Here is a 27591-nt window from a genome sequence, read left to right on the forward strand (position 1 = left end):
TCTATATTTTTTGTAGATTCAGCTTATCAAATTTCTTGGAAAAATTACATGACATTTTGTTTGTTTGAAATTTTACAGATCAATTTGGAGATAAATGATAGCCTTTTTTGTTTTATGAAGATTTTATTTATTTATTTGAGAAGTGGAGTTACAGACAGAGAGAGGGAGAGACATAGAGGAAGGTCTTCCTTCTGCTGGTTCACTCCCCAAATGGCCACAATGGCCAGAGTTGAGCTGATCCGAAGCCAAGAACCCAGAGCTTCTTCCCAGACTCCCACTTGAGTGCATGGGCCCAAGCACTTGGCCCATCTTCTACTGCTTTCCCAGGCCATTACAGAGAGCTGGATTGGAAGAGGAGCAGCCGGTACCAGTGGCTGTATGGGATTATGGTGCTGCAGGCAGAGGATTAACCTGCTGCGCCACAGCACTGGCCCTGATGGCCAACATCTTTATGATAAGAAGATCATGTATCAATGAACCCTTTAAAATCTTGCAATGAAAGGTTCATAATTTTCTATACAATAGTTTCACTCATCCTGCATTGTGTTTAATCCTACATATTTTATATGTTGTGTTATAGTATTTTAATTTACATCTTTGAGCAGTCTGTTACTAGTATATGGAATTGAAATTTCATATTTTTTAAAATGTTATTTTTATGGCCAAAGAAATTGCTTTATGTCTATAAACTCCATTAGTATTTCTCTAGATGCTCTTGAGTTTTCTGTACTGCAAATCATACTGTCTGAAAGCGTTGCTTGGATTTGCCTCTCAGTCTCACTATTTCTGCTTGTAATTCCTTTTTTATAACCGATTTCTTCTGACGAGGATCTCTAGGCACTGTTGAGTAGAAGCTGTGATGATGGGCACTCTTATCCTTTTCTTTTAAAGGTACCATGCTTCCAACATGTCACTGTAGAATGTATAGAATAGAGGCGTTTGCTTAATTTCTCTGGTTAGATTAAAGATGGCCCTTTATATTTCTAGATTTCTAAAAGCTTTATTCTGAACAAGTATTGAATTTTATTGAATAGTTTCTACACTTAATAAGCATACAGCTTCTCACCTTGGTTATGGGGTGAGTTGCTTCCCTAAGTTTCTTAGTGTTGAGCCATTTGTGTGATGCTTGAAAATGTCATCTGTGTGTTTACATTTTAATGCGTTACTGAATATGTCATTCAGCAGTGCGTGGTGGAATCGGGAACTAGACTTGAGGGCTACCTAAACTCACTCATAGCTTCATAACCATGATTTATTTTCGGTGGTTCTCTGATTTATATAGGACTTTAGGAAAGATATATCATTCCTCAGAGGAGGAAACTGGAGCCTAAAAACAGTAAATGACCAGTCGGGCATCACACATTAGACAGTGGTTTGGAGGCATTCACTGTAGCTGCTGGGTTTCTGCAGCTCTGCCGCTTATGTGTGAGCCCAGGATCCTCTGTACAGTAGAGCTGATGCCCTGATGCCCATCTCATGTGGTTGCTGGGGACCCAAAGCAACGTTGTATGTCAAGTGCTTTACACAGTGCCCTGCCTATGAAGGACATGCTCACTAATTCTTTCAACAGATAACTTTCTGCGCATTTGCCACTTGTTTCAGGAACTTGGGCTGTGCAGGCATACCTTGGATGAACTGTGGGTCTGGTTCAAGACCGCTACAGTGTCTCACTGTCCACTCTGCCTGTCAAAAAAAAAAAAAAAAAAAAAAAAAAAGACCGCTACAGTGAAGTGAATATCACAATAAGCAATCACACCAACTTTTTTGTGGGTTTCTTGGTGTATACAAAAATTATGTTTATACTGTACTGTTGTCTGTTTACTGTATAATAGCATTGTGCCTAAAAATGTTCATACATTAATTTACAAAATGTTTTATTACTAAAAATGATATCAGTCATCTGATTTGTTGGAAAAATGCTGCTAATAGGCTGCTTGGCCACTGACCTTCAATTTTTCACAAAAAAATGCAGGCTCTGTGAAGCACAGTAAAGCAAAGTGCAATAAAATGAGGTGTGTTTGTAGAAAAAAATAAGACAGCAGAGGGCCTTATTTTCATGAAGTTGACCTTCCTGTAGTGAGGGGCGGATAATAACTCATCCAGAAGAAAATGGAAAATTAGGGATGGGTTTCCAGAATGGAGGTGGCGTGACCTAGTTTATGTTTTAAGGAGAACACTGTGGTGCTGTATGTAGAGTAGAAGCAGCTGGGAGGTTACCATAGTCCTCAAGGCCAGAGGCAGCAGTATCTTGCACTAAGCAATCCTGAAGAATGAATGAGTTTGAGATCTGTTTCAGAAACAAAGGGATTTGCCGATGTATTATATATATGGATGAATGTTAGAGGTTTTTAAACTTAAATTTTTAGCTGTTTGTGGCTACTATAAATATGTATGGGAAAAGATCAGAACTCAGGCTGACTCCTAGTTTTATGATTTGGACAAGTGGGTCATAATATTTACTGAAATAAGACTGTTTAGGGGAGGAGCAGATTTTTCCCCCAAAGCGGGGCAAAAATTGACTTCTAGTAAAAATGAGCCACTGTGATTCTGTTGGCAAGCCAACAACATTGTCAGGAAACATTTTGCAAAATATGTAAAAATACTTCTGTAGGTGCTTATTCTAAAAACTCCAAGCATGTCCGTGAACAATCTGTCTCATCCATAGAACCGTCACTGCCAGGCTGTCTTGCACAGGCAGAGCAGCCCTCTGTGACATCCAGGCAAACCTGCTAGTCCATGTTGAGCTTCTTTAATCATTCTTCAGATGCTAGCTAACCAAGCGTCACCTTGGGAGGAAAATTCCCTTTGACTTTAACACAGAACACTGTTCGGTAGCTCTTTTGTGTAATGCTTGAAATTTGTATGTATGCCACTCACTGGAGATTAAGTAATTAAGATGCTCTTAATATTGCAAAAGGAAACATTACAACCCTCATTATTTTAATGGACTGGTGGACTCCAGAGATTTGACAATACAGTGTAGCATCTTGCATTCCAAGTAAGCAAAATTCACAATTTTGACAGTTTGGCAACCAAGATTGATAAGCTTTTGTTGAATATGTTGAAATAAGTAGTCTCAGGTCAATTGTTAGAAGACAGAAAATTCTGACAAATAATAATTGTAATCCAGATAGTGGTGGCTTTGTTATTAGCGCCACTCGGGCACTAATGATTCCACAGCTAGGGAGCCAGTGGTCTTTTCATCTCTGCTTTCAGGGGGTCCCCGAGGCCCCAGGCACTCTCAGGGTGATGGCACAGCTGTCTCTGCTTTCTGCGAGATTGTCTTTTAGTGGCCTCTCTGTGGATGACTAATGGGTCTGCACCATCCACATAATTGCTCCGCAGTGCTTGCCCTGGAAATACAAAAAAGGAAAATATTTTCTTTTGTTAAACTTACCTTTCATCTTTTTCCAAAAATATCCTTTCCTAATTTATTTTTTTTTAAAAATGAAATAACCTAGATGGCCACTGCACGCTTTTGAGGGACAGTTACTGTTTCATTCCAGAATGTCTGTTGTTAATTGATTAGACCTGCCACATTAGCAATGACTCTGCTACCTCCCTCTACGGGTTCACTCCTGCTTCTCAGAAGTCAAAAAATAAAGTGAAACAAATATGAGATCTCAAGTACTCCAGTGCTTAAGTCTACCCTAGATCCTGTGTTCCTTAGAGAGAGCCCGAATCCCATCAGCCTGTCAGCAGCTGTTGCTTTCTGCACCTGCTCCTTGGTGCTCCACAGGTCAGTGGTGCAGGTCGTCTGTTATTCAAGGAGCTTCAATATCCCTTATTTTAGAAGTTCACCTTTATTTATTAGTTTTTTTTAAAAGATTTTATTTATTTATTTGAGAGGTAGAGTTACAGATAGAGGGAGAGACAGAGAGAAAGGTCTTCCTTCTGCTGGTTCAATCCTCAGATGGCTGCAATGGCCAAAGCTGAGCTGATCTGAAGCCAGAAGCCAGAGCTTCTTCTGGGTCTCCCCCATGAGTGCAGGGGCCCAAGCACTTGGGCCATTTTCCACTGTTTTCCCAGGCCATTGTAGAGAGCTGGATGGGAAGAGGAGCTGCCAGGACTAGAATTTGCACCCATATGGGATTGGAGGCTTAGCCCACTGTGCCACAGTGCTGGCCTTATTTATTAGTTTTATTTTAAATTTCTTTGTAAGGCAGAGAAACAGAGACAGACATCTCCCATCCAGTGGTTCACTCTCCATATGCTCACAGAGCTGGGGCTGGGCCAGGCTGGAACCAGAAAGCTGGTAACTCAATCCAGGTCTCCTGCATGGATGGCAGTTGGAATCAGAAGCAGAGGCAGGGGTTGTGGGCATCCCAAGCAGCATCTTTTTTTGTTTATTTTTTCTAAGTAAAGATTTCAACAGTTTGTACACACAAGCACAAACACACAACCTATTTGAGAACAAGTTTTACAGTTAATTCTCATAATACAACTCACTGAAAATAGAAGTCCTGCATAGGAAGTTAGTGCACAGTGACTCCTGTCGTTAATTTAACCATTAACATTCTTATGTATGACATCAGTGATCACCCATGGCTGTAGACATGAGCTGCCAAGGCTATGGAAACCTTTTGTGACCACAAACTCCATCAGTATTTAGACAAGGCCATAAGCAAAGTGGAAGTCCTCTCCTCCCTTCAGAGAAAAGTACATCCTTCTTTGATGGCTACTTCTTTCACCTGGGTCTCACTCATAGAGATCCTTCTTGTAGAACATTTTTTTTTTTTTTTTTTTTTTTGCCACAGTGTCTTGGCTTTCCATGCCTGAAATGCTCTTGTGGGCTTTTCAGCCAGACCAGAATGCCTTACGGGCTGATTCTGAGGTCAGAGTACTATTTAGAGCAATTGTCATTCTGTGAGTATGCTGTGTGAACCCTAAGCAGCATCTTAACTGCTGCACCCAATGCTGATCCCACTATGACATTTCCCTGAAAGTAAGTTGTAGCTCTTGAAGAAGGATGGAAATACCATCCTCACAATTCTGCACCTGATTAAATGATTTTCCAAAGGCCTGTAAAGCATACCAGGGATATAGCAGAGAATGAAGAATGAAGCACAAGTTTCTCTATGTACCGTATGCCTAACTAGAGTCCCAATCAACAGGCAACCAGTAAATAACCTATCCTATGTAACATCAGCAAAGGAAAGATGCTATGACTAAACCATAATTAGCCAACTCCTGGAAGGTGATCAGAATTTTAAAACTGTTAAATTGTGGAAAAAGGAAAGACAAGGAGATGGGAGGGAAAGAGGAGAGGAAAGAAGGAAGGGAATACAGATAAGACGAAAGGAAAAGGAAGATGGATTACTCCAAAACCAGTCTCTGAGATGAGCATTTGAGTGCAAGTAACTTAAATGGAGCTGGTCCCAGGATGCATCAGCAGAGAAGTGGGTGTGTGAGACAGGAAGGGGAGAAAGCCAACCGGGATTAAAAATGAACAGACAACTACTGTCGGCAACTGGGATTCCTTCTCCTTGGAAGCCTTGGGAGTTGGTTTAGAATATGTTTTCGTGTTGTCCCACCCAAGTAGTTAAGGCAGCTAGGATATTTATCTGCTGACTGCCTGCTGGTCATTGGCTGTAATGTCACATCAGTTCACGTATCAACTCCCGAGTTCTTCAGGCCTAACCTGCACGTGGACTGAGCACTCCAGGGACACCCCACAGGTGGACAGTCACAGATGCATGCAGTAGGAAGTGGTCAGTGTGTCCAGAAGGGTGGGTGCAAGGGAGACATAGGAGGAACACCAACAATGAGCATGTTAAAGTTGCTGAACAGAAATTTTAGATGACAGTGAACACTACAAAGGAAAAGCAGAGTAAGGCTGTGTGTGTGAGTTGGGAGCAGGAGGTGAATGAGATAGCATTTGAGAGAGTGACATATGAGCAGAAATCTGAATGTTGGGGGTTGAAACAGATAGACCCAAGTGAAAGAGTCTCCAGTGGAGGGAACAGTTGGTGTAAGGGCCCTAAGACAGGAGCAAATTTGGTAGGTTTGGGGAAAAAGGAATCATTTTGGGTAAAGTGTCATCAACCAATGTGAGAAATGGTAGACGAGGTTGGGTTGAGAAAGGTCCAATCTGTAGAACTTTACAGCTTTTTTTAATTTTTAAAGATTTTATTTATGTATTTGAGAAGTAGAGTTTCAGTGAGAGGGAGAGACAGGGAGAAAGGTCTTCCATCTGCTGGCTCCCTCCCCAAATGGCTGTAGTGGCCATGGCTGTGCCAATCCGAAGCCAGGAGCCAGGAGCTTGTTCCAGGTCTCCCACATGGGTGCAGGGGTCCAAGCACTGCTTTCCCAGGCCACTAACAGAGAGCTGGATTGGAAGAGGAGCAGCCGGGACTTGAACCGGCACCCACATGGGATGCTGGAGCCACAGATGGAAGCTTAGCTTACTATGTCACAGCACCTGCTGGAACCTTACTGCTTTGATCGGCAATTTGGATTTTCTTTTTAATATTATTAGAACTATGAGAAGGTTTTGAGTGGTATGCATGCTCTGTGTTTGTTTTAAAAAGCTCGCCATGTCTCCTGTGTGGGAATGTATATAGAAACAGGGACATGGCTCAGAAGGCTGTTGTAAAAATCCGGGTGAGAGACGGTGTGACTTAGAGCATGGAAATAGAACTAACACAGTAAGAAATGTCTCACAGTGGAGCGGGGAGTGATTCCTGCTCATGCAAAAGTGGTATCCAGTAGTAAAAGGATGAAATGTATCGCAATTAAAATCTAAAAATAGATTGGGTCATTGACTTAGAACAAGATTTGGGAGCTAATAGCTAGTGCATATGTAAAGAGCAGGAACAAGAATGATGACTAAATGTGTGAGAAGTTCCAAGAGCCAAAAGGCTTTGAGCAATAATAAAAATAAAATGCAACCCATCTACAGCATGGCAGGCTGGTACTCTCTTGGCTGCTCAGAAGTCCAACTGTGAAATCCCCAAAACACAATGTAAGCTACTTAGGTTTTTGTGCATCGAGATTTTGCACAACCCATTACGTCGAAAAACTTTCCTATATCTTATGTTTCCAGTGCCTACCTCTAAAGGTTGTTCTTCCCAGTTCTAAAATTTCTGCAAGCTCAACCACAAAAATCAAACCTGAGAGCCTTCCCCCCCCATTCATTTCCCCAGTACTGCTTCTTGGTTTTTTTACTCCCGTAACTTTTGATGCTATTTTTGGACTTGATCCTCTGTCCCACAGCACACTGTCCCCTAAAATACTCCTTTTATCCTCTTAGCCCCTAAATAACATCTTTCCGAGGCCCTCGTTCCTTGCCTAAGGATAAGAACCAATCTCCTTAGCGGCCAGGTAAGGCTCCATTCCCATCCTTCCTCAAGTCCCACCCTCAGCTTAACAGAGCTCATCTCACTGTGAACATACTTGCTGCCACCCTCTGGGTCTTGGCCCGACCCTTCTTCTCCTCTGGAATTTCTTATTATGTCTCCAACACACATTTCTCTCTCTCTCTCTTCTCTCTCTCTCTCTCTCACACACACACACACACACACACACCCATCCATCCATCCATGAACCATCTCTGTCCATACACACAAAAAATTGCAACTCAGTATATGTGAAAGCCTTCCCTATGCTTGGTGCAGCCTCTCGGAGGAAACAATAAGTGGACTGTAACATAGCACACTGCAGCTATTGGCAAGGCGTTTATTTATGTGCCAAGGGCCTACTTCATACTCATCTCTGTACTTGAGGTACCAGGGTAAATAGAGCACAACAGTTGGGCTGCCCCTGGGATGCCTGTCTCCCCTACCAGACTGTCAGGGTTCAGTCTTGGTACTCTGCTTCCGATCTGGCTTCCTGCTAATGGGAGGCAGCCATGATGGTTCAAGCACTTGAGTCCCTGCCACTAACGTGAGAGACCCGGATTGAATCTTGGGCTTCTGGTTTCAGCATGAACTGGCTGTTGCAGGCATTTTGGGGGGCGAACCATGGATGTGAGATCTTTGTCTCTCTCAAACAAACAAAATGAAATAAATAAATAAATAATTTTAAAGAAAGTACGTGAGGGCCTCAATCCAGGGAGAAAGATGAGTTGTGTGTGTGTGTATCCTATATATATACACACACACACACACATATATATATATACACATATATATGTATATATATACCCCAGTAGAACATGATGAGTGTGATGGTTAAAGCATGTACAAGTTATAGTGGTGGTAAAGGAAGGTGGGTTTGGGCAGAGCACATGAGGCAGGATGGGGTCAAGGTAGAGACATTCAGCTTGCAGGCATAGGGAATCCCAGACTGAGCTGAAACAGAGGACAAGGTCTTAGCACCAAGGAGAGCGCCATGTGCACCCAGCCCTGAGGCACTGCACACAGTTTTTGGAAGCAGCTCAAAGTTTCCTTCTAGGCTGCATCCCTGTAAGCAGAATTGTCTGGTTTAAAGAAGTCTGTACCTAGGCAAACCATGGATGTCTTTAAATTAAGAAAATATCACCTCAACTCTGGAATGTGTAGGATCTGAGGCCTGATTCCTAGTTGAGGAATATGCTGGTATATCCTTAGAAAGTCCTTTTGGATCAAATCCTCAGGCGATGATTCTCATTCCAGAATTTGAGATTCTCACAACGCAAGCCAGGGCTTTATTGCGATCTTCTTTTGCAGTGGTTTGGGGATGGAACCTGGTTTCTGACTGGAAACACTTTATCTCTCTAGCCTCTTGCACCTCTTACCTGGCAGGTGTGATGCTGTTTCTGAATGTGTTATTTCCTGAAAATATATTGTGAATTTCTAGAGTATCACATTCCAATAGAAATGTAATATGAGCCATATATATAATTTAAAATCCCTAGTAGCCACATTTGAAAAAAGATTTATTTATTTTGAAGATTTACAGAGAGAGAGGGAGAGAGAGACAGAGACAGAGACAGAGAAGGAGAGAGAGAGATCTTCCAACTGTTGGTTCACTCCCCAGATGGCTGTAATGCCCAGGGCTGGGCAAAGCCAAAACCAGGAGCAGGAGCTCCTGGTCTCCCACATGGGTGTGGGGCCCAAGCATTTGGGCCATCATCCACTGCTTTCCCAGGCACATTGGCAGGGAGCTGAATCAGAAATGGAGCAACTGGGATGCAAACCACTGTGTCTGCCCTGTAACCACATTTTTAAAAAGAAAAAAAAAGGAATAGATTAAATTAATTTTAAAAAAAGACTTCTTTATTTATCTGAAAGGTGGAACAATAGAGAGAGATCTTCTGTCTGCTGGTTTTCTCTAAAAATGGCCCCACAAGCTGGGTCTGGGCCAGCCTGAAGCTAGGAGCCAGGAACCCAATCCGGGTCTCCCATGTGCCTCAAGTACTTAAGTCATCATCCACTGCTTCCCATGTGTATTAGCAGGGAGCTGGATTGGAAGTGGAGTAACTGGAACTCGAACCAGAGCTCTGATATGTGATGTGGGTATCCCAAATGGTGGCTCAACCAGCTGCACAATGCTGCTGGCCCCCACGTTCATTTTAATATGTTTTATTTGACCCAATAAATCTATACGGTTAGGATTTAACATGTAGGGAAAATTAAACAATTAATGATATGTCTCATAATGTGCTTTTTTCCTGCTTTGGCTTCAAAATCCAGCACGTGCATCTCCATGCAGCATGTTTCAGTACAGACTGGCTGTGTTTCCAGTGCTCAGCTGCCACCTGTGGTTAGTGGCTACTGGATTGGACAGCACATTCTGGACATGAGACAACCTGTCTGGGCTCCTGCTCCAGGAGTTCTGTCATTTTTTAAACACCTTTATTTACTTATTTAAGCACACACACACACACACACACACACAGATATCTCCCATCAGAGAGAGAGAGAGAGAGAGAGAGAGCGCGATCTCCCATCAGCTAACCATCAACTGATTCACTCCCCAGATGCCCATGACAGCCAGGGTAGGCCCAGGTTGAAACCAGGAGCTGGGATCTCACAGTTCCCCATGTGAGCTGCAGGGACCCAGCTACTTGATGTCATCTGCTGCCTCCCAGAGTGCGCATCAGCAGGAAGCAGGAATGGAGAGTGGAGCCAGGGTGAAAACCAGGCTCTCCCAGAGATGCCAGACACCTGTCTCCTCCCTGTCGCTTAGTCTCCCCAGATCTCATGTCTGTTGGCCAAAAGACCGTCATCACTGTAAGAGGTGACATCAGATCCACTACTTTCTTCCCTCTGTTTATCACTAAGAGGCAGAAAGACAGAATGTTTAAGTCTCCAACAAATTTGTGTATAATTTAAAAAAAAATCAACCTAGTGGAATTAGCTAGCTGCCTGACTGTGTGGTGACTAGAAATCTGGATTCATGCACATGATAAAATATTTGGTCTCGATAATGAAGAAAACTAATACTGGATAATATACATGTTTCATATGAAAAACATTTTAGATTATACAAAAATACTACGTTGTGGAGAGGAGAAGAGCACTGCAGGTCAGGATACTCAAATAATTTTAATCTCAGTCCTGCTGATATTTAAATTTAGGCTCTTGAACAAGTACATTGGAGGGGCCGGCACCATGGCACACTTGGTTAATCCTTCTCCTGAGGTGCCGGCATCCCATATGGGCGCCGGGTTCTAGTCCTGGTTGCTCCTCTTCCAGTCAAGCTCTCTGCTGTGGCCTTGGATAGCAGTAGAAGATGGCCCAAGTCCTTGGGCACCTGCACCAGCGTGGGAGACCAGAAGAAGCACCTGGCTCCTGGCTTCAGATTGGCGCAGCTCTGGCCATTGTGGCCATTTGGAGAGTGAACCAACAGAAGAAAGACCTTTCTCTCTGTCTCTCTCTCCTACTGTCTGTAACTCTACCTGTCAAATAAATAAATAAAATCTAAAACAAAACAACAACAACAAAAAAGTACATAGGACTGCCGAGCCCCCAGTTTTCTCGCTGGTGGAATGGAGGCATTGGATCTGGTAGCTGTAAATTCCTTCCACTCCTAAGCTGTGCTGTCATTGCCTCTGACATGAATCCTGCAGCCGTGGTCTCCACTCCTTCTCCTTTGCTTCACTTGAAGCTGTGTGATTCCTCTGAATTACCACAGCTCGTCTCCCCAGCTACTTCCACAGTCCATCCGGTCCTCCTCACAGCCGTCAAAGAAACCTTTCTAAGTAGAACTCAGATCATCTCATGCCTGATGTCCCAAAGTGGCCCCTGTGGCCCACAGCAGTTGGCATGGCCTGCCTTCACCTGTCCCCCACCCCTTGTTCAAGCTGTGTTGGGCTGGGGAAGCCTGCAGGGTACCTCCTAGCTCTGGGGACTTCCACAGTTTGCTCAGATTGCTACAATGACAGAATTTATTTCTTACAGTCCTGAAGGCTGAGAAGTCCACGTGCCAGTTGATGGGGTTTCTGATGAAGACAGGAGTGGTTTGCAGAGGGCCACCTCTTGCCGTCTGCTCACATGGCAGAGAGATAGAGATACACAGATGGATAGATGATAGGTAGGTAGGTAGATAGAGATATCACCTCTCTCCTGTCCCCTCTTATGAGGGTGTTAATTCCATCATGGAGACCCCAGCTCATGACTGCTACCACCCAAAGGTTCCTTTGCTAAAAACCATCACATTGTGGCCAGCGCTATGGCTCATTAGGCTAATCCTCTGCCTGCGGCAGCAGCACTCCAGGTTCTAGTCCCGGTCAGGGCGCCAGATTCTGTCCCGGTTGTCCCTCTTCCAGGCCAGCTCTCTGCTGTGGCCCGGGAGTGCAGTGGAGGATGGCCCAAGTGCTTGGACCCTGCACCCCATGGGAGATCAGGAAGAAGCACCTGGCTCCTGGCTTCAGATCGGTGCAGCGTGCCAGCCATAGCGGCCATTGGGGTGGGGGGGGTGAACCAACGGAAGGAAGACCTGTCTCTCTGTCTCTCTCTCTCACTGTCTAACTGCTTGTCAAAAAACAAAACAAAACAAAACAAAAAAAAAAACACCATCACATTGGAGCTCAGGGATTCAGCCAGAATCTCCACCTCTTTAGGAGAGTCATGTGTGCTGTAACTATTCTTAACAGAAAAGAAATGAGTTATGGAAAATCAGATGTGTTCATTGGCTTTCCACAATAATACAGGATTTTTATTCAAATTTTATTTGTTTTTATTGTTAATCACTTACTGGAAAATTCCTTCTTGAGAATGTTCGATTTTATCTAATTTTTTGAAGAATTATCTCTTAATTTAGAAAGTAATCTGTCTCACTATCTGTAGTTATTCATTTGTAACTACTTATTTATTTGCAATTATTTAAGAAATACAAAAGTTGTCGCCTTTTGGCTGAAATGATTACACATGCAGTTCTTTCCTGAGTTTCACAATGTTTCTGGAAGATGAGAGACCTTGGATATAAGTTTCCTGGATCTACATGGAGTCAAACCATGTTTCTACGTACGAAATCCTTTGGAACATTTTGAAGTTTTAGCAAACCCTAGAAGGATCTGGTAAACTGTGATTGTCTAACACATTAGTGAAGGCGAGGAAGGTACATCAAGGGAGCCATTTAACTTTTAACTTATTTCCACAATACCCAGGGTTTAAAACATTCAGCAACCATATTGTTTGAAAGACTAGTTATTTTAGCTGTTATTTCCTATGAATTTTTAAAACTCAGTTAATCTCTCTGGTTTGCAACCTTTCAGGAGACTTCTGTGCTTCTCATTATGATATTTTTGTCAACACTGCAACCATTCATAGAATGGATGCAAACATATCCCCTCCCCCCAATAACAGAAGCTCTGCCCCGAAAAGTGTCAAATTGGATTAGACAGCCGGGGATGGGCACTCGGTGGGTGGAAGAAGCTTACGATCCCATCATGGACTGGCTTGCCTCAGTTATGCAAATGAGTTGGATGGTGTTGGACAACCTCTTAAATATGAGTCATTAGCTATCAAATATCAGTGGGGTTGCATCTGCGGGTAAGGGCGTGTTTGACCACTTAGACGGGGGTGGGGCATTTTCAGATTTGGTGTCTTGATTGGAAGCCAGGTCATTGAAAATACGCTTTTGTTCTTGGTTACTAATGCCCATCAAGGGCAGGGCTTTCTGCTGCTGGTGGAAAAGAGAAAGGGGAAGAAGGAGTGAAGCAACAAAGGGAAACCCTGAGCAGTTAATAGAGACGCTGAGTCATTCATGCGTCCTGTGTGCGAGCCACGGTCCCCCCCAGGCAGGTGCTTTGAGGGATGGGAGGATGCTGTGCAGCCGGTCTGTGGCAACACTTGGATTTCTGTGCTGCAGCTGGGGGGAAAATGCATATGAAAGTCACACAGAAACATTTTTCACTCCACTGCCCTCTAGTTAACTCTAAGGAGACAAAAGGAGATTCCATATCTCTGGACACTTTGCAGTCGCCATATCCAAAGCTGAGAGAGAGAGATGAAAACGGTTAAATCCACGCTCTCCCAAGTGTTCTCAGAATGACTCGGCTGCTGGCCAGCTCCTTGTCTGGGCAGTGAAAACTAAAAAAAAAAAAAAAAAAAAAGACAGCTGGCAGAACAGTTCACAGGATGTGAACCAGCCAGGTGAGGAATTGGAAGGGGAAGTTTCCACTTCGTTGTCTTCAGTTTTCTTTATGTGATGGTTTGGGGGAAAAAATAGGAAATCTCTTGTGGAGGAAGATGTATCCGTGGCAGAAGCCCTTCTCGCTTCCTAAAGCTTGTGATTCTGGTGTACTTGGCCTGGCCAAACTGAAATTTATCCCAGGTCTGCTGTGATGGTGCTGTGTTTGGAAAGAATGCACTCAAGCTAATTCCAGCTCCTCTGTTTTCGTGCTGTGTGATGTTAGGCAGGTTGCTTAACTTCTCTGTCCCTCGGTGTCTACTATGCAGTGGCAGTAGTAACCGGGTCTGTATCATGCTGTCCCTGTGAGGATTAGCTTAGTTGATAGATGCCAGTATGCCCAAAACAGTACAAGAAGGTTCAGCATATGCCTTATCCTAATATAATAAAGATAACAAAATGACCAAGTGTTCCCATTTTCTAATATGTCTCTTCATTTCCCATTCCTGACCTTATGTAAAAAGTTAGCTGTCTGGACTGTCCCGTTTTATTTTTATTTCTGGATTACTAGATGCTGTTTTGGTTTTTATTTTAAAATAATCTGAAGAGGCCCCGTGGGCGGAGTGCTTTTGAGGGGCAGTTCCCTCTGTTGGGTGCATCTGAGTCACGGGCCCCAGCTGTGCAGTGGGCCACGCCCCCCGGCCATGCCTGTCACCTTTGAACTAATCACAGACTAATCAGTTACCTTTGAACTAATCACGAGAGCCAGTCCTGGGCAGCTCTGTTTCCTGGTCAAGCTGGGTGCTGTCCTCCTCACCTTCGCTCACTCTGTTCCTCCCAAGCATCTCTTTCCCTTTCCTCTGTGGACATTTCATTACTTGTGAAAGGATAGCTTGGACCAGAGCGGGCTTCATAGCTGCCAACTCCAGAACATGCGAAGTATTAGGGGGCCATGACTGTGAAGAGAAGGGAAGGAACTGTGTCAGTGGGCAGGCGTGAATATATTTATGTATAAGTATTATATATATGTATATATATAAAATACATATATACATATATATATAATATATGTATTATATATATGTAATAGCAGGTATGCAGTGACCTGGGAAAGACAAAAGCTAATGGAGAACACTAGATAAAAGAGTTACAAGTAAACAAAATTGCCTCTGGCTTTGTTTTCTTGCTTGATCAATAATTTCGTATTGCTACTTTGCTTTTATTACATTTATTTTCCATTTTCTTTTTCAATTCATAATGATGAAAGGAAATCTAAAGTGGAAAGGATTTGTGTGATTAGTTGGGAAAAAGTAATGAGGGAGAGTGATAAAATTTGAAAACAAAGAATTTATAAAAGGCAGATTGCGATATAAGGTGACTACTAAAGGTATTGTCTAATAAATAACTAGTACTTTGCATTATTGTAATATTTTCCCTTGAAACTCGTGAGATATGTTGCAACTGTTATGACCACTTACAAATGCATGAGTTTTATGTACATATGTGTATATGTATGTATGTATGTATGTATTTGAAATGCAGAGAGAACAACAGAGAGAGATCTCATCTGGTTCACTCCCCAGATGTCTGCAAACAGTCAGGGCCATAACCAGAAGCAGGGAACTCAATCCAGGTCTCCCACGTGGATGGGGGGACTCAACTTCTTGAACAATCACCCACTGCCTCCCAGGGTGCACGTTGAAAGGGAGCTGGACTCGGGAGCAGAGCTGGTACCACAAACCCAGACACTTTGAAGTGGGATGTAGGTGTCCCCAAAGGCATCTTAACTGCTGTAGCACATGCTTCCCCCTGCCCACCCCAAATGAGTTTTGAAGAGGCAAGGGGCCTGGCGTCACAAACTAGTAGATGGGGACAGAGTCAGTCTCTGAACTCAAGGCTGTTGCTGTCTGTGCCTGCTTATGAATATGTGGAAGAAATTAGCTCAGAAGGAAGTGGAAATATGGCAGAATAACCAAGGAAGAGGACAGCTGTATGAACAAAGGAAAACAAAGACAGGTGAATTGGTTATGAATGATGGAATGAGTGAAGGACTATGAAAGGAAAGACTAGGGGTCCAGAGGAACACAGCAGTGAGGACAGGTAGCCAGGGACTAATTAGTCACCTAACCAGTGTGTGACAAGGTGAAGGTGGTTGCATTTCACTTGAATGGATATGTTTTCTCAAATTACATGTGAGTTCATAGACAGAATCGTATCTGGTAAAGCAAAATTATGCACTGAATCCCACATTCACTGATGGATGTCACGGTGCATGAGTAGCCACTTTGCAGAGCAGAGGGCTTGGTGTCAGAGCTACAGAAACCATTTATAATTCAAGGTGAGGAAAAGAGACAACTACATGTTTCACAAAAGTTAGTTTCTAACACAAAGTGGTGCGTGTAAGGTAATATAAACACTAGATGACGAAGGGTCAAGGACAGAGGGGTCACTTGCTGCTGGCTGTATCGTGAAATCACTGTGGGACCACATCAGCTTGATCTCTGTGTTGGTGGAAGGGAGATTCCATCATAAGGAAAGGAGCAAGGAGCCTGCTCTGAAGTGGCGTCTGGAAGCAGAACAGACACCCGTGGCATGGGCCTGGGGTGTTTAGGGTCAGGATCACAGACTTGTTGAGCTGCAGCGCTGGTATGGGGCTGCTGGTATGGGGCTGACGTGGTACAGCGGGTAAAGCTGCCGCCTGGAATGTGGGCATCACATATGGGTGCCTGTTCCAGTCCTGGCTCCCGTTCCAATCCAGAGCCTTTCCTAATGTGCCTAGGAAAGCAGCAGAAGATGGTCCAAGTGCTTGGGCCCTTGCCACCCATGTGGGAAACCCAGAAGAAGCTCCTGGCTTCTGGCTTCAGCCTGGCCCAGCCCTGGTCTTTGTACCCATTTGGGGGAGTGAATCAGTGGATGGAGGATCACTCTGTTTCTCCCTCTCGCTTTCTCTGTAACTCTGCCTTTCATAAAAGTAAATACATCTTTTAAATAAATAAATAAGGACTGGTGGCAGATCAATTCGGAGTCATAGTTAGGAATTGGATTGTAAAGGGCTTTGAATAATAGATCAAAGATGTTTGTCCACAGGCAATGGAATCTCATAGCTTGTAGGTAACAGAGGCTGATTGGCGTCTGGGAATATTGGCATGTGTGACATCTATTGAACCGGCCAGAATATTTTAAAATACTTTCCATAGCTGCAGCATGTTAAAGCAATCACATACGCTCTGGTTGAACTGGAAAGAGCAATGCAGTTCTGTGGAAGATAATGGGGGAGTCAGGTGTTTGGCCTAGCAGTTTCAATGCCACTTGGGATGCCCTTGGTTCTATGTGGTCCCCGAGTTTCAGTCTCAGCTCATCTGCCAATTCTAGCTCCCTGCTGACATGCGCCCTGAGGGGCAACAGTTGATGCTCAAGCAGCTGAGTCCTTGCCACCCTGCTGGAAGATGGGGTTGAGTTCCTGGTTTTTTTTTTTTCTTTTTTTTCTTTTTTTTTTTTTTTTTTTTTTTTTTTGACAGGCAAAGTTAGAGAGAGAGATAGAGAGAAAGGTCTTCTTTCCTTTGGTTCACCCCCAAATGGCCGCTACGGCCAGCGCACTGCGCTGATCCGAAGCCAGGAGCCAGGTGCTTCCTCCTGGTCTCCCATACAGGTGCAGGGCCCAAGCACCTGGGCCATCCTCCACTGCACTGCCTTCCCATGCCACAGCAGAGAGCTGGACTGGAAGAGAAGCAACCAGGACAGAGCTGGCGCCCCAACCGAGACTAGAACTTGGAGTGCTGCTGCCACAGGTGGAGGATTAGCCTAGTGAGCCCTGGCGCCGGCTGAGTTCCTGGCTTTTTAACTTTGGCTTGGCTCAGCTCTGACTGTTGTAGGCATTTGGGAAGTGAACCAGCAAGTTGGAACTCTGTTTCTATCTGTCTCTCTTAACTGTAACTCTTTATTTTATTTTATTTTGTTTATTTATTTAAAAGAGTTACACAGAGCGAGAAGAAGAGGCAGAGAGAGAGGGCTTCCATCCAATGGTTTACTCCCCAATTGGCCACAATGGCTGGAGCTGTGCTGATCTGAAGCCAAGATCCAGGAGCTTCTTCCAGGTCTTCTATGTGGGTGCAGGGACCCAAGGACTTGGGCCATCTTCTACTGCTTTCCCAGGCCATAGCAGAGAGCTGGATCAGAAGTGGAGCAGCCAGGTCTTGAACCAGCACCCATATGGGATGCCAGCATTTCAAGCCAGGGCATTAACCCTCTGCACCACAGTGCCGGCCTTGGTGAGTTTTCTTACAGTAGAATTATCACGTCTCTTTCTATTGTATTTTTATGAATGAAGTTCTTCTGCATTGCCCAGATCAGGTTTTAGATGTCAGAAGTGAAACTTTTTTTTAAAGAGTTGTTTGAAAAGCAGAATTACAAAAAGGCAGACACACAGAGAGAGAGAGAGAGAGAGAGAGAGAGAGGTCTTCCATCCACTAGTTCACTCCCCAAATGGCTGCAACGGCCAGAGCTGAGCTGATCCAAAGCCAGGAGGCAGAAGCTTCCTCTAGGTTTCCCATGCGGTGCAGGGGCCCAAGCACTTGGGCCATCTTGTACTGCTTTTCCAAGCCACAGCAGAGAGCTGGATCAGAAGTGGAGCAGCCAGGTCTTGAACTGGGGGGACTTGAACCGGTGCCCATAGGGGATGCTGGCATTGCAGGCAGCGGCTTTACCTGCTATGCCATGGCACTGGCCCCCTGGAGCTCCTTTTCGAAGGCAGTGGCTTGTAAAGTCTGAACAAGGTGCTCTCAGAGTAGCCAGGAGATGGGAATTGATGGAAAAGATTAATATAAATTAATAAAATATAAATATAAATAAATATAAATTAATAAAAAATTAATAAATGTGAGGTAATTGTCTCCAAGTCAGTTTAAGTTTTGGTGGTGCCATAGATTTAGAAAGAAATCCAATCTTTGCTCTTCTCTTGAAGCATTTAAAAATGTGACAGTTCACCTCAGAAACCACTTCCCATTGGTCTTTCTCCTAAACACAGCCTCTGAATGCCTCCCTAGAATTTGAAGCTTTTTGCCTGTCAGAAGATACGAAAAAGCAACGGGATGCCCGGCTGCTGTGCTGTTGAGTTATCAGTGTGGTTCCTGGGTCTCTGTCCTGTATTTACAGAAACAGGTGACTCCTGTAGCACTGTCACCAAACAACGTGGCTCTGCTGCCACGTGACGTAGCACCGCACCTGTTCTGCACCATGCAGAATGCAGCTCTGACACCCGTGAGCTCCTGGACACGGCATTGCATTTTAGGGTTGCTTTATTTTCCACCCATCCTGTGGGCTATTAGGGAACTGCTGTCTCACACTCATCCAGCTCATCGGGACCCTTTATTCTTCCTGCAAAGAGAATCAAAAGAAAAGCAGCCACGATTTCCACTCGAGGAGACCCTTCTGAACTCTGCAGGGCACTAGCAGTGAGTGTGAGCTTGGGCAAACACAAAGGGCTGCTGGCTGGATGACGACAAAAATGAAGTCCACAGAGGTAAACCAGTGGAAGAATGCCCGGAAGAATCATGTGATCACCTTCTTATTCATAGATAGCTAACTATCTGATTATGTTGTGTTTATTAAAAACAAACACTCAGAGAGCATCTACTCTGTGCCAGGCACTGTTCTGAGTGATTTGTGAATATTAATTCATTTAATCCTCAAAAAAGTTTTCTTTTTTTTTTAAAAAAAAAGATTATTTGAAAGAGTGACAGAGAAGGAGGAAGACACACACACATGTAGAGAGAGAGAGAGCGGGAGAGAGAGAGAGAGAATCTTCCTGTCTACTGGTCCAGTCCTCAAAAGGCCTCAACAATCAGGGCTGGGCCAGGCCAAAGCCAGAAGCTCAGAACTCCATCCAGGTCTCCCACGTGGGTGGCAGGGAGCCTGGTGCTTGGGCCATCATCTGCTGCCTCCAGGTGCGTTAGCAGGAAGCCAGATGAGAAGCAGAGGTGGGACTCAATCTCAGACCATGCAACACACAGTTTAACCGACAGCACCACAGGGCCTGCCCCCGCCTTGCACTAACTTTCTGAAGAAGGCACAGTATTGTCCTCGTTTTATAGATGTGGCTGCTGGGGCACCCAGGGCAACTACCCTATACATGCAATGTGACATTTCAAGCTATAAATTTTGCATAAAAGTGAAAAATTTTTTGTGTGCAAAGTGATTTTTTTCTGATTACATCTCTCTTCATGAACATTTAGATACATAGTCTTAGGTTGAAATGAAGAAGTGTTTCTAGCACTCTGGCCTCAGAATCAGCCCTTAAGGCATTCAGATCTGGCTGAAGAGCCCATGGGAGCATTTTAGGCATGGAAAGCCAAGACACTCTGGCAAAAAAAAAAAAAAAGAGTTACTAAATAAAAGATCTCTGTGAGTGAGATCCCGGTAGAAAGAACGGGCCATCAAAAAGGAGGTACCTTTCTCTGAAGGGAGGAGAGAACTTCCACTTTGACTATGACCTTGTCTAAATAAGATCGAAGTCAGTGAACTCAAAAGGCTTCCATAGCCTTGGCAACTCATGACTAGAGCCTAGGGAGATTACTGATGCCATAAACAAGAGTGTCAAATTGTTAAGTCAACAACAGGAGTCATGTGTACTTACTCCTCATGTAGGATCTCTGTCCTTAATGTGTTGTTCAATGTGAATTAATGCTATAACTAGTATTGAAAAAGTATTTTACACTTTGTGTTTCTGTGTGGGTGCAAACTGATGAAATCTTTACTTAATATATACTAAATCAATCTTCTGTATATAAAGATAATTGAAAATGAATCTTGATGTGAATGGAATGGGAGAGGGAGCGGGAGATGGGAGGGGTGTGGGTGGGAGGGAAGTTATGGAGGGGAAAAAGCCATCATAATCCATAAACTGTACTTTGGAAATTTATATTTACTAAATAAAAGTTAAAAAAAAGAAGTGTTTCTGTGAAAAAGTACACCTCGTTTTCTTAGGCACATACGTTAAGATGATTACCAAGTCGTGTGATGGAGAAGGAGTCACACAACCAGAAAACGAGAGCTCTGCCCAACCTGAGAGATCAAATACCACAGACAGAAGCCGAGTGTGCGATTTGCTGCCTAAGTGGTCTCACTTGGCCCCCTAGGTGGAACTACTTCTTTGAGAATGTTTAAGCAGGATGGTGAGTTAATAACCTAATGAGTGAAATACAGCGTATCTAAAATTGTACTTTTGGGGGGCAGACCTCCTGGGGCAGAGGGGTTTACCTACTGCTTGGGACACTCAAATCCCACTGGAGAGCGCTGGCTCCAGTCCCGGCTGCGTCCTAGGAGGCAGCAGATGATAGCCTGAGTCCTCGAGTCCCTGGAATTCCAGGCTCCTGGCTTTGGGCTGACCCAGCCTCAGCTGCTACAGGCTCTTGGAGAACGAACCAGTGGAAGGAAGAATCCTCCATCTCTCTCTTTCTCTGTCACTCTGCCTTTCAAATAAACCTATCTTTAAAAAGTTTATACTTTTGTTTGTATATTTTATTAAATATTTATTTATTTGAAAGGCAGAGGTACAAAGAGATGGGGGGAGGAGTGTCGCTCCCCCTCTTCGTGGAGGAACGACACAGGACCCTGCGCTGTTCTTTCGTCTGCTCGGCCCTCCCCGGGTTTGCTGCTGGTTCTTCCCGGGTTGGCTACTATCCCTTCCACCTCCGTGGAAGGGCGGTTCCCCCTGGCCACTTTCCCCACTTCCGCAGGGGAGTGGCACACCGCCGGCCGGCTCTTCTCGGGGGCTGCACAGGTGTTCCCCTTAGATGTTCCCCTTAGATGTTCCTGGCGCATGCCGTTTCTCTCCTCCTTTATAGTCCTCCTCTGCCAATCCCAACTCGGCTGCCCACACGCCGAGTACACTGCTCTCCTCCAATCAGGAGCAAGTCCTACAGTTTATTGGCTGAACTGGAGGCAGCTGTGTAGAAGCTGTTTTCTTCTCTCCCAGCGCCATATTGTGGGAGAGCAGATGCATAGAATGAGTCTTAATTCCAGTAACAGTATAGTCCGAGTTGCTCCCCACAGAGGAGAGAGGGAGAGGGAGAGGGAGAGGGAGAGGGAGAGGGAGAGAGAGAGAGAGAGAGAGAGAGAGAGAATCTTTCATCTTCTGGTTCACTTCCCAAATGGCTGCAACAACCAGAGGTAGGCCTATTGAAAGCCAAGAGCCAGGAGTTTCTTCCGGATCTCCAACATGGGTGCAGGGGCCCAAGGACTTGGGCCGTCTTCTACTGTTTTCCTAGGCCATAGCAAGAAGCTGGATCGGAAGAGGAGCAGCCGGGACTCCAGACATCCATATGGGATACTGGGGCAGCAGATGGAGGCTTTACCCGCTACACCACAGCGCTGGCCCTTAAAAACTTAGACTTTTAAAAAATAGCTGCTTTGGTAGAAGGAGTAATTGCTGTCATGACTTCAACTTTCATTACAAAAGTACTTTGCAAGGTCAAGAGTTTTGTCTTTTGAACAAACTACATCTACATTGGCAGATGCTCTGGGGCTGTTTTAGTGGAACAGGAGCCATTCTCGTCATATACTGACAGATTGGCTGGTGGAGCTTGAGGCGCCTTTGAAACCCAGTGCTTTTATCTACCATAGACTGCAGTAGCACACCGAGCAGCCTGTGTTGCAGGGCGCAGGCACCGTGCAGGCCACGGCTGTTGTAGGGCAGCGTGCAGAGAGAATTCCGATGAGGCTCGGGCCAGCACAGGCGTGGTGCAGAGCCTGTGCTCAGCCTTCCGTATGTTTTCGGATGCTGCCTGAGCCTTCTTAGTACTTGGGCTATTAGTTATCTAGGAAAAGGTGGTGTTAACACGCTGAAGAGGAAACCCTGGGGCAAATTCTACTTTCCAAAGGAAGTGTTGATTTGAAGTTGTTTTCATGCACCTCCAAGGGAGGATTGGAAACTCTCCCTGCAAAGAGGCAGCAACTGTAGATCAGGCTCCCTGGCCTGGGATCCGTGAGAGCAGCACGTGCGGGATCAGGGCTGGCAGCCCACGCTTCTCTGTCCTGTGTCAGCGGGAACCACGAACCTCACCTCTCCCGAACCGCATACGGATAAGCTAGAGGATAAAACTCTTTGAAGGCTTGCCTGCTACAGAAGTAAAACATACAATTATTTCTTCAAGTCCTGATTCACGTGATTCAAAGCAGAGGAGGGCGTAGGAAGCAGAGAAGCAGAGTGGAAAGGGAAGAGGCGGCAGGATTGCCTGATGTCTCTGCTTGGTTGGGTTCCAGAGATCCTTCTGGCCGTGTGATTGTTGATTTCGTTGCCAGTAAGCTCTGAAGGAGGTTATGTTCCATGGTCTTTGTACTTTTGAGAAGAGGGGCAGTATTCTAAGCAGGTCTCCAGAAATACTGAAAAGCATGCCTCAAAGAAATGTACCCACCCATTGTTCACAGCCGGCAGGCACTGTTACAAATGTGGAATGGGTTTTTAGGTTTGCTCCTCAGAAGTGAATGACTACGATTGAAAATGCAGGCGACAGAGACTTTCTAAGCTTGAATCGGAGCTGGCGAATGACTTCCAAACTGGCTCCTCTGGAAGTTTCCCTAGAGAACCTGCGGACTTGAAAACTAATCATGATATGTGCGCAAGCAAAACGAGGTGGCTTCACGATTTGTGGCCACAACGTGCTGTTCTCTGTACTACCTAGAGCAACAATAACTGGTTTACCAGAATAATCATAGCCCAAATTTTCAAATTCATGTGACTTTTAATGAAAATACAAACTAGGGAAGCCCCAAAGAGAGATGGAATGGAGAAGGAAGTAAGTAGAGGGAAAGAAGATTGGCTACACTATGTATTTTTCCTAAGATCTCACATTAGATTTGTAGAATTGCTAGGCTACCATGAAAGATAAAAGTTAGACCTGACACTGGCGAGTCCTGTGGATGGAAGGTTCTGTGTGCTTGTGATAGGGATTCTGATGCCGACATAATCAAGCCTCAAACATTTATGTGCACTGTCAAGAATGGCCGTTTAAACATCCAGATAGGGCTTCAAAAATGTTATTTCCCCCTACTATTAGGTGTTGAAAAAATAAAAGCAGAAACTAGCCGCATTTTGTCTGCATAGGTAGAAATGCAGGGTATCATCCAATCATAACCCACTGTGTGTTTTGCTAAATGATTTTGAGCAACTAAACGGTTTTCTTGCTTCTAAACGGATGGCAGGAAATGTGTTTCACCCCCCATTGTATTGCCACAAAGCCAGGCTGAGCTCCCTGGGAGCCTGGCTGAGCCGCCTCGGATTGGCTGGCGAAAGCAGGACTTGAACATTCTGCTGCACAGGGTCCGGCCGCAGCAGGGCCCAATTGCCAGCGTTTTTATCTGCAGAAATGCGCTGGGCTGGGCACTTTGTGTAAGATTTCCCTTCTGCTACTGGAAGGCAGTGGGAAGCTGGAAGATGACTTCATTTGTAAGGTAATATCTGTGCTTGCGTTGGGGCAGAGGCAACTGATGTTTGACAGTCCTGTTTCCTGGGACCAATTGATTTTTCTTTCTCCTCTCGGGTTATCATTCTAATGATTTGTTTAAAACTGAAGCCACAGTCAGAATTGTATTCCACCTGCCCGAGGCTTGTCTGTTCATTGATTGGCTTTATTTAGTGCCATGCTGTGGTCAGTGGAGTTTGTTCTAAAAATCAGTATCATTTTTTCCCTTTGCCAGTTCAACACTTAAAAGAGGAGCTTTGGCAGGGTGATGGGAGGTGGATTTGGTGAGAGTATTTTTAGTTCCAAAATATGAACATATTTTAAAGAAGAATAAAGTGCTAGCAGGTTTAAGTTTGATGCTAGGGTCCATCAACAGGGTGTGGTAATGGGTCATGCCAATGTATTTTGTCATTCTTTGGGTAGATACTTGCTCTGAATAGTCTCCTGGGTCATTTTGTATTCCCTGAAAACAAACCAGGCCTCATTCTCCCTAATTTTATGCACTTGTTTGTCAGGATGTTATAATACAACACTTTCTGTGTGCAAAGGATGTGATAAACTTTACTCCTGTACCTTTTTGATTAAAAAAAAATTCTGCTGTCATCCTCTCTACCTTACACTGTTTCCCTTTAATTCTCCTGTATTCCAGAGAGTTCAGTGGTCAAAAGGATGAGAAAAGCTGGATTAGGGCCCCCTTTTTTTAATGCCATAATTGGATTTGTTAGTTTTATGGCATGAGATATCTTCAAAGATCATCTGTAAGATTGTATTCAATGTCTCTTAGTTTTTTGCACCCCGTGGAATGAAACATGGCATGATTATGCTAATACAACCAAGTTGATGTCTTGAAACCAATATTTTGTATTTGTAGAAGCACCCCTGAAACATTCTCATCTGGTTTTTGTTATGGCTGGACATGAAGCAAGTGTATTAAAAGATACTGCTGTTTTCCTAGGATAGTGTTCCTGTTTCTATTTTCTAGGGACGATGGCAAAATAACATGGAAGTCTCCATGAAAAAAAATAACAAACAGGTTTGTACACAGCCCTGGACATTTGCACTGTCTGGTTTGATCCTCTTAATAATCTGTTGCAAAGAGAGCAGGCTGTGTCAGCCACCTTTAGGGGTCACAGAGCATGACATCTGCAGAGACTGAGCGACATGCCCAGGCCACCCGGCCAGGGACTTGCGGGTCTGATTCCCACCCAGGCTGCTTCTGAAACGCAGTGCGGCTCCGTGTACTTGCTCCCTGTTTGCTTTAATGATCAGACTGTTTGGACTAAGCCTTTTAATAAGACGGCTCTGGCAACAGCTGGTGATAGTTAGATTAAAAATCAAATCCTGTTTGGTTGGGGAAGTAGAATCATCAAGAGAATGAGAGCAAGAGAGAGGAGAGAGAAGGTGCCAGAATAACTGTGTGTTGTGACAGGAAGTGTGGAGCCCAGGCAGCGTGATGTGCGAGGTTCCCGCGCCCCTCCTTTCCCGTCCTTCGACACAAGTTCCCACCCTCACTGCTGTCTGCTCTTGTCCTTGGCTTCTGCTGAGCTTTCTGTGCCTGGTCGCCACAGACGGACTGCTGTTCATCACAAATAGAAGTCTGGGGCTCTGTCCCAAACCTTGATATTTACGTTTCATTCACAGAAAATAAATGATCAGATCTGTAAATCTACCTCCCGTGGTATGTATGGCCTGGGTCTCCTGTGTCCTTGAATTCTACTGAAAGTAATATTTATTGCTGCCACTGAGTTACGGTCACTTAGCTTCTTTTCATTCTGAGTTTTCTGACTTTTCAAGTGACTGTCCTCTTAGAGCTTAATTCTACTCCTTTGTCAATCCCCTTCTCTCTACCGATTGTCCGTTGGTTTTCATGGCTTTCTCTCATGTTTTCCAGAAAAATCTCATTATGGATACTATATTATGGTAACATTTAGACTTACCCTGGAATTCAGAAGAAAACTACAATGCTTTTCAAAGCCTGACCCCAACTGAAAAACCAACCACCTGTTACTAGAATAAAGAAGGTGTGGTTCCTTCCCTGGTTCCTTCACCAGTGTTCAGATGGCCTGATTAGTGGGAAGTCCTCACTCATCACAGTTGCCCTTGGCATTGTCTTTACCTCCCAGCCAGTCCTGTTAATACTGTCATGTATGATTTCTGCTTGGACACTCAAAATGTAGAATAGCTATTAGCTGTATCTTTTTATATTAGTTTTGCGTGCTGCTCCCAGAACAGCATATGCTTGTGTAGATTTGTGTACATGTATGCATCTGTTGTAAAATTAACATTTATTAATTTTTGGTCAGTGAAGATTATACAAAGAACTAAAAATTAGCCCATAATTCACAGTGTTCAGGCATCTGTGTGAGTGATGATAATGTACTAAAATTGGAATGATACAGAGAAGATCAGCATGGCTCCCATGCAATGATGGCACACAAATTCACGGTGTTCCATATTTTATCTTGTTTCTAATAAGGTAGGCTTTGTCTTCGTCTTGTTAGGGAGCTGTGTGTTGGTGTTTAAAACATGCTGTGCAGTATTACAGGTGTAAAGTCGAGTCTTTGAAAGAGGAGTGCTGGATGTAGCTGTGCAGATATGGAAAACACCTTTTCTGAGATGATGGGAAGTTTTGCTGGGCTTTGGGTTCGGCAATGCAAACTTTTTTTTTTTTTAAGATTATTTATTTGAAAGCCAGAGTAAGAGAGAGGGAGAGAAAGAGAGAGAGCACTCTTCCATTTACTGTTTCACTTCCCATATGGCCAGAGCTGGGCCAGTCTGAAGCCAGGAACCAGGAGCTTCTTCTGGTTCTCCAACATGGGGGCAGGGGCCCAAGGACTTGGGCCATCCTCTGCTGCTTTCCCAGGCCATTAGCAGGGAGCTGGATCAGAAGTGGAACAGCCAGGACTCAAACCGGCACCCATAGGGGATGCCAGCATCACATGTGGAGGCTTTACCCACTATCCCACAGCGCTGGCCCCAAGTACAAACATTTATAACTGAATTTTGCTTGAAAATTTACAGTATGGGAGGGTATCCTGACCCTGTGTCATGATCATGTCACATTTTCAGATTTAACCCAGTGTCCATTTTTTGCAGCTGCTGCTTCCAAAAGGAAAATATTTCCAAAATGCCATTTTTTATAAGGATTGAATAAACCTGCCACAGGAAGTTTCTCTTACAAGTGGGGGGGGGGGGAGATTGACCAGTACATAAAGCTATACTTATTTATGTTCATTTTATTTGAAAGGCAGAGAAATGGGGAGAGATATTCCATCCTCCATTTCACTCCCTAACTGCTCACAGCAGCCAGGACTGGACTAGGCTGAGACCAGGAGCCAGGAACTCCATCTGCGTCTCACACATTGGTGACAGGGACTCAAGGACTTGGGTCATCATCGGCTTTCTCTCAGGATGTGCATTAGCGAAAAGGTGGAACCGAAGTGGAAGTGGGATTTGAATCCAGGCACTCCAACATGAGATCTAGACTTCCTAAACAGCCGCTTAACCCACCGCACTACACACCTGCCCCTAAAGCTATGACATCATCTGTAAATATCTTGCCCTCAAGTCCTTTTCCCCCAAGATAAATGTTATTGTCAGTCTTTTGTGTTTCCTTCCAGAAGCACTTTCTAAGCAT

General features: G+C 44.4%; 1 protein-coding gene and 1 non-coding gene across 17 annotated transcripts in view; both read left to right on the plus strand.

Moving 5' to 3' along the window:
- Positions 1-27591, plus strand: part of NRCAM (neuronal cell adhesion molecule) — a 329372-nt gene that overhangs the window by 111112 nt on the left and 190669 nt on the right. The window contains exon 1 of one of the 16 annotated variants that reach the window (XM_051849675.2): positions 23913-23943. The exons of the other annotated variants lie outside the window; for them this stretch is intronic. The gene's annotated coding sequence lies outside the window, so the exon portion shown is untranslated. Of the gene's footprint in view, positions 1-23912; positions 23944-27591 lie in introns of those variants that run through there. 16 annotated transcript variants of the gene reach the window in all.
- On the plus strand, positions 26309-26414 carry LOC127491890 (U6 spliceosomal RNA). Its single transcript, XR_007920822.1, has one exon. It is a non-coding gene; the product is annotated as a U6 spliceosomal RNA (small nuclear RNA).

The sequence above is a fragment of the Oryctolagus cuniculus genome, chromosome 3 (genome assembly GCF_964237555.1).
Source record: "Oryctolagus cuniculus chromosome 3, mOryCun1.1, whole genome shotgun sequence".
Lineage (NCBI taxonomy): Eukaryota > Metazoa > Chordata > Mammalia > Lagomorpha > Leporidae > Oryctolagus > Oryctolagus cuniculus.